Source organism: Trachemys scripta, chromosome 7 (genome assembly GCF_013100865.1).
Source record: "Trachemys scripta elegans isolate TJP31775 chromosome 7, CAS_Tse_1.0, whole genome shotgun sequence".
NCBI classification, from domain to species: Eukaryota; Metazoa; Chordata; order Testudines; family Emydidae; genus Trachemys; species Trachemys scripta.
The window spans coordinates 26,593,463-26,601,845 of record NC_048304.1 but is presented as its reverse complement, the minus strand read 5'-3'; positions in this window follow the sequence as shown (position 1 = coordinate 26,601,845).

Here is an 8,383-nt window from a genome sequence, read left to right as displayed (position 1 = left end):
GGGATTTGAATGAAGAGCGTTTCATAGCTTTGCGGAACAAGAATTAGGAAGGAATTCATATATAATGGGGCAGCATGGTCGGAGGCACAGAGACAGTTGTAGGATATTGGGGTTGGCAGTGGTACAGCGAGCTGGAGTAACAGCTGCTGGAATCAGTGGAGAGTGACTTCTGCTGGGTGACAGGAGTAGGACTTTTTGTAACCTTGACCCATGTCATGTGATGGTGGCCAGGAAATAAAACAACACTCTCTTTCCAGTACTCCTATGAGTCACACAACAGCGTTGGTGCAATTATTAGTCTAGATCAGCACTGCAGTATGCTGAATTATGTAGGCTCTTGAAGATAAAGACATGGCATTTAAACTCAATGTGGTGGAGAATGGATGGCAGCGCAGAGATTCAAAGAGGGCGTGTAGGGTTGCCAACTTTCTAATCGCACAAAACCGAACACTCCTGCCTCGCCCCTTCTCCGAGGCCCCGCCCCTGCCCTGCCTCTTCTCCGAGGTGCCGTCCTGCACTCGCTCCATTCCCTCTCCCTCCATCGCTCGCTCTCCCCCACCCTCACTCACTTTCACTGGGTTGGGGCAGGAGGTTGGAGTGCGGGGGGGGGAGGCTCTGGGGTGAGGCCAGGTCTGAGGAGTTTGGGGTGCAGGAGAGGGCTACAGACTGGGACTGGGGGTTGGAGTGGGGGGTATGGGCTCTGGGCTAGGGGTATGGGCTCTGGTTGGGGCCAGAAATGAGGGGTTCAGGGTGCAGGAGAAGGCTCCGGGTTGGGCGGGGGTTGGGGTGCAGGGGGGGTGAGGGCTCTGGCTGGGAGTGCGAGCTTTGAGGTGGGACCGGGGATAAGGAGTTTGGAGTGCAGGGAAAGCTCAGGGCTGTGGCAGGAGGAGGGGTCCCTTTTCGACCGGGCATTCCGGTCAAAAACTGGATGCCTGGCAACCCTAAGGGCATGCCATGGATCAAGTAATTGATGAGGAAGATTATTTTATTAGCTGCATTTTGGCTGGTGCAGTTTATACTCACACTTAAGGAAAGTGAGTCAAATTCTCTTCTCCCTTACACTGGAACATGGTTTACAACGGGGCTATCCTAGGTTAAAAGAGAGGAAAACTTGGCTTAACTAATCCAGCTGTTTTTAAAAGATACTCTGTATACTTTGCCATTCAGAGAAAAATATCTAATGAATAATTTAGTCCAGACTGTCTCAGGAGGAAAAAAGAGACGCAATGGCATAGACAACATATTCTTATTCTGTACCCATTTGTCATCTTTCTTGGTATCAATACTCTTAACTGACTGTGGAATTGGAAATTGGTCTTAATCAATGAACAAATAAATACTTAATGCGAATGCTGGGCTGGCTATTAGTAAACAATTTCCTCTTTGTTTCTTCACTTTAGACAGCTTGGGCCAAATTCAGAGAGATACTGAATACCTTCAGCTCTCACTGAACTGGAAATGAAGGCACTCACATTTGTTCTGGGTATAGCCTCGTGAAAGGATCACAGGGAACTTTCGAAATGTTTGCTGTGAGGTGTAGATAGGTGGGTTCTTGCCACAGATGACTGACAAAAGGAAGGTGGAGGAGGGAGAGTGGTTAGAGCATAACGACTTCCTTCCACCTCCAGTTCAATCACTGTGCATAACTGAAAATATGACCATTTAAAAAGTCCTGGAGCCAGATTCTCAGCTCGTCTAAACCAGCATACCTCTATTGAAATCAATGGTGCTACATTGATTAACACTAGCGGAGGAGCTGGCTCCCTGACTTTTGCCAAAGCCTGTTTGAAAGAACATGTTATGATATGCTGTATAATAAGTTTTATCCTCCCGATGTCAGCCATTTGCAAACTACTTTGTTCATGCAGGTACCTGTGTAGAAATGCTTTAGTTTTGCCAAAGGTGATGAAAAAGTCCCATCTAAATATAAATAAATAAATAAACCCACTCACTGTGAAAAGGATCAGTTGGCAGATTGTAGCCTGTATCTGCTCATGACCGCACTGCTAATACTATAAAAATCTATAACCCAGTCATGTGGTATCTAAAACCAAACCAAAAGAAATTTCCTTCCCAATAGTCACAGTGTGAGAATAATCACTGCCACCTTTGTATCATAGGGATTTCATATCTTTCAACAGACTTTTCTATCATCCTTGCAGTAGTGGTTTGTGTAACGAACTAGGTCCCATAAGTGAAAACATAAGTAGAGTAAGTGACCTTCGTACGTACTGGTATAAAATAACAAATCCAGCATTGCATCAACCCAATAGCAGAGTGTGCACAGAGGGAGGCAGGCAAAATAAATTAAACCAATGTTGATATCTGCTGTATTCCCCAGCATCTCAGAATCCCTGAAATGTCCTGTGCCTTTTTTTTATTATGATGATTTCAATTGCTCTTTTCCAGATCTACAAAAAAAACCTAGGATCTGTGATTTTGAGCAATTTAGCTATAATTTGACTTAAGTGCTGCCACAAATCCACTAATTAATTGGATTGGTAATTTCATCAAACTTGATGGCATGTAAAGTAGAGATTTCTTATTTTCAATAATATTTTTCAAACTGTGGCGTTTCCCCCTCCCCATCCCCAGTATGCTCCTTGATATGGTCCTTCTGTCATTTTGGCATTGATATACACAGCCATCTTAAAAATTAGAACAGAACAAGGGGTTATACAAAGAAGTACTTGAATTATAGTTTAGACTCTATTTATTAGGAATATTTTTCAATGAAACACACTGATGAAATCATATTCTTCTATCCCAGTAATAAATATATATTCACTATAGAAGAAAATCAGAACTGGAAAGGGGTAGTTGCTGGTAGTAGCAGAGCCATGTGCAATGTCAAGATTTGGGGTCAGACTCTGCTCATTGTTGAAACAGTGTAAACATGGAGTAATGACACTTACTTTGGTAGAGTTGCTCCTTATTTACTCCTGTGGAACTGAAAACACAGTTTTTCCATGTAAGTTCCAATAAAATGTTCATAGCCATACCTGGCTTTAACTGCTAGTGGCTCTAGTCAACTGCAATAAGAAACTTACATGTGGTTCTGAGAGTAAATTTGGCCCATTTAGATCGTTTTACCTTGAAAGATATTTCATCGTTCAATAAGTTGGCATATTTTGTTAGAATATCTTTTAAATGTTATTCTCATAAGAATGGGACTGAACACACTGAATTTGATGGAGTTACACTGGGGAAGAAATTTGGCCCAGTGAACTTAGAACATAGTAAAAAGCAACAGAGGGTCCTGTGGCACCTTTGAGACTAACAGAAGTACTGGGAGCATAAGCTTTCGTGGGTCAGAACCTCACTTCTTCAGATGCAAGTATTGGAAATCTCCAGAGGCAGGTATATATCAGTGTGGAGATAACGAGGTTAGTTCAATCAGGGAGGGTGAGGTGCTCTGCTAGCAGTTGAGGTGTGAACACCAAGGGAGGAGAAACTGTTTCTGTAGTTGGATAGCCATTCACAGTCTTTGTTTAATCCTGATCTGATGGGGTCAAATTTGCAGATGAACTGAAGCTCAGCAGTTTCTCTTTGGAGTCTGGTCCTGAAGTTTTTTTGCTGTAAGATGGCTACCTTAACATCTGCTATTGTGTGGCCAGGGAGGTTGAAGTGTTCTCCTACAGGTTTTTGTACATTGCCATTCCTGATATCTGACTTGTGTCCATTTATCCTCTTGCGTAGTGCCACAGGACCCTCTGTTGCTTTTTACAGATTCAGACTAACACGGCTACCCCTCTGATACTTAGAACATAGTGTATATGTAATTTGTATATGTTATTTACAATACTTTACAGTATTAGGATGATTATCTTCAGATCTTACTCCTTCACCTGAATTTAAATTGAGTGCTAGATTATTGAGAGTTAAAAATTTCCTGTGGGCGGAGGTCCTGATGTACACACACAATGTGTGTGCAATTTGTGTTTTCAGCAACCTCAGTCACATGTGAAAATGGGTATATAGATATCTGCATATCCAATTACATGCAGAAGCACAGTTGCACAAACATTTTTGGTCTCCGTATGTAGCTATATTACAGTCTTATACTTCCTTCCATCATTGGTAGTGACTAAAGTTAGAAAAAACTCCAATTACTGCCTACACATGACACAAGTTTAAATTGGAGAGAGAGATCTGGGATATTGGTCAGACAATTCAAAGGATTGCAGTGTTTATTTTCTTTGTGATTTCAAACATACCTTACCTATTATCATATCTAAAGAAATATTTTAATAGGTGCCTTTTTCCTAGAAGAATATGTAGCCCAAATATAAGAAAAAACTGCTTTGTATTTTTTGTGTTGAAGACTATCTTCAGCCAGTCATTTACAAAATTTTGCATTGACATAGATCTTGGTGTGAACTGGAGAACACATTGTGTTTCCACTTTACCAACCTTTAAGTTTATTTTTTATTAATATAGCTTCGTTATTCTCAATATGTTTCTGTTGTTTTCCAGGAAAAATAAGAGTGCCCTCTGGTGGTCAATTTAACACCTGTAAATTCTCATGTTTCTTACAACATGAAAAGTGGGTAACCTATATGTTAATGGGTTTCCTTTACAGTTCCAATTTGATGAGCAAAAATACTCCTATGGTTTTATCTTTATTTTGTAGAATCACATGTCCTCTCTCAGCATCAGATGGATCGTTATATTTTCATCACAGGCACTTTTATTATTCAAAATTATTTTTGTTATTGTCATTAATGAAAAATATTCAAACGGATCCATGTCAGTAGTGCTTCTCCTTGTGAGAAGACACAGTGGGCCTGCTTCTTATTTATTCAAAAGTCCCTTCACACTGGCAGAAAATTACATTTACATCCATTCTAGGTCCCCTTTATCAGGGCCGGTTCCAGGCACCAGCATAGCAAGCAGGTGCCTGGGGCAGCCAATGAAGAGGAGGGTGGCACGTCCGGCCGTTCAGCGGCAATTTGGCGGCGGGGCGTCACTCCCTCTGGGAGCGAAGGACCTGCTGCCGATCACAATCCCAGGTTGTGTGTGTGTGTGTGCTTGGGAAGGCAAAAATGCTAGAGCCGGCCCTGCCCTTTATACTTGTAGAGCAGTATAGTGAGTGTATTACTAGCATTATTGTACTTACACTACTTATTAGTAAACAATAGTACAATAGCAAACTATAATCAGACCTATTGACTTCATCTCGGCTCTCTGTGAGCTGAGGGGTGAAAACATTATCTACTATCTGTTCTTTTCAGTGAGTAAGGACTACACATGTGAGGGACAGTTACAGGACTGGGACCCATAACATAACATAACAAGGAATTAAACTTCTTGTGCCATGAGCTTCTCATCAGGGTAGGTTACATATATAAGGCTTCATTACTCAGACTTGTGTGCACTCACATTGCATATTACTGGGATAGCTGTTTTTGCCACTATAGCTAAGATTACAGTAGAGTTTCCATCCTAACCCCTGATTACTATATCTCACACACACATTTCCAAAACATGCAGTTTGGGGAGCAAGATTTTTACATATGAGGCCTCTGCCACAAGGCGATTTTTTTAAATGTTCAGCAAAATCAATGTAGCCAATTTTGAGTTGAGAGGATGAAAATAAGGTTATTCCTATTGTTGAAAAAACTACTGACCACCGTTTATTTCAGCAAACAACAAACAAAACCAGACTGAATCCCACAATTCTAGAGTCTCTCCACACATCTCTTCTTCTCTAATCATGCTGAGCTTCTCAATTCTCCCCTTTCAGCCTGCAATGTTTTTTTCTCACCAATTGCTAGAAGCTGGGAATGGGCGACAGAGGATGGATCACTTGATGATTACCTGTTCTGTTCACTCCCTCTGGGGCACCTGGCATTGGCCACTGTCGGAAGATAGAATACTGGCTAGATGGACCTTTGGTCTGACCCAGTATGGCCGTCCTTATGTTAATTCTCATCAGATTTCTCAGGGCTCTTTCTTTCTCCATGACCTCCTTCCCCTCCCAAACTCCCTCCAATATTGTAATTTTTCTCCTCCCACAACATCTCCTCATTGTTTCTCTCTCTGCATCCCCCACACTCATCTCCACCCAGATTGTCTCTTCTGTCATTCCCCAAATCCCCTCTGTGCCCCTCACTCTCCCCAGTATATCTTCTTTCTGCCAAAGCATTATTTTCTCTCTCTCAATCTCAAAAATAAATAAATAAATAGTCCCCTATGTATCATTTCTTCCTCAAAATCCCTTTACCACCCAGAAATTCCTGCCTTTTCCCAACTTTCCCCAAACCTTTCCACTGTTCCTGCTCCTCTTCAGAGAGAGAGGAACAACCAGTAGTTGCCCATTCTTCCTGCCTTCTCCCCAGAGAGAAGAGCCAGCAAGTGCAATGTCATCAGGTTGGCAGAGACTGGAAGACCACAGTGGTGAAATTCACTCTTGTGCAGAAGACCAGGGTAAGGCCCCAATGTTGAGAGTCTAAGGGGTGCCCCTCTGCACACCTGCTGGCATGGCAATATTTCTGCTTGCTTAATCTCAGGCAAAGAGATAGATTAGCCAGGCGATGGAACGCTAATTGGGGACCCTGTGGCCTGCTGCTTAAAACCCAGCTGCCTGGTTTCCATTACTAGTCAAGCGGGAGCAGTGTCTGGCAACCTAGGGGACATAGGCCTGAAGAGAGCACTGCTTGGAAACCCCTGCATTGATTTTCATTCTCTTTAGTTTGTGTACTGTTTTAGTTAGACAAAGAGCACAAACCTCCTGTGTCCTGTTCAGTGGAGCTAGCCAGAGTGTAGACTGGAGTAGGATTTGGCCCCACTAGGGTATGATGCCATTTCACTTTATATTAATTATGCTTTTCTGTACATCAGTTCTGCAGGAAGCAGCGGCATCTGATGTTTTAAACTAATCTTGTTGCATTACCCTTTTCAATACAACACTTTGCATTGTTTGTTAGTTTGGTTTATCTTTACTCTCGACTACCAAGAAGTTACAAGTGCCACATCTTTTCAAGAAACAAACACACCAGACAACAATCATTATACAAAAAAACTGAAGCAAGCCACATTTTCTGTTAAGATTCATAATAGCATGGAGTTAAAAAAAGAGAAAATAGGTGCTTTGGGAGCATAACATCATAAAATGCTAATGTCAGTGACACAGTGGTGGACTGAGTAAATATAGAAAGGATTTATTATAAAGTTCTTTAGTGTTGTTGGCACTAACAGCAAATTGCTGGGCAACATCATATCACCAAAATCCAGGAAACAGCACAAACATTGAACCATGGTATTTTCAATGACAATAATGAGAGAAGCTTTGGTATTGGTTGGCATCACCACAAAAGGCACATGTTGGCATGTTCAAGAATGTAAATGATAGATCTGCTGCTTGAAGTTTATAATTATTTAATCAAACCCAGACTGCAGAACCTGGAGGGATAGTGTGTAGCCTTAAAAGAGAGAGAAAGGAAAAGAAAATAAATCCATATTTTGCAAATGATGGCATATATCAGTCCCTGGTGTGTGCCTAGCCACACACTTGTGATTGCTACAGTTTTTGTGGGTGATCTTTACTGCCTGCTACATCACAGTATGTGTAAGAGTTCCTGCAGAAAACAAATTACCGACAATCTCTTTTATGTGCTGATGGAAGTCAGATCAGCTATTTCCATTTCCTTTCAAAGAAGAAAATAAATGTACAGATCAGGTCAGGAAACCACTCATCTGATGAACTATTTCTACACTACATGCGTTTGCACACACATGCTCACAAATGATTTTCATCTCACATGTCATATTTAGCTGATTATTACGGAATGTTTTAGAACTCATTTTCTTTTCACATGCTAAAAATATGATAATGAACATGCCATTTTCAGAAATAAATCTCTCAACACTCTATGTTCTGGCTTGTAACAGACTGAGTAGCAGAAGTCGGGTATGTTTGCAGCCTGGGCTTTGCTCACCGACTCAACTTTCAATTTAGTCCAAGGCTGATGGAAAAAGAAAAAAGTCTTTCAAAAGCAGTAATTGTGTGTTTCTGGAGGGGTGGGGTGGGGTGGAGGGGAAGAACAAATTACTAAATTAAATTAGCATTACATTTCATTCCTAGCCCCTAGGAGATTCAGGGATTTACAGAAGGTACTTTCTTAAATTCTGATGTTAATTTAAATGTTAAGATTCTGCATAAAAGCCCAGAGAAACGATGCATAGTTAGGTGATGTCATAATAAAAATTTATACTGAAGGAGGAAATGCTTTAGGTTGAGATAGAAGCACATGGTTTAAAAATGAGAGAAATGCATTATTTTAAGTATCAGAGGGGTAACCATGTTAGTCTGAATCTGTAAAAAGCAACAGAGGGTCCTGTGGCACCTTTAAGACACTGCTGTTAGTCTTAAAGGTGCCAC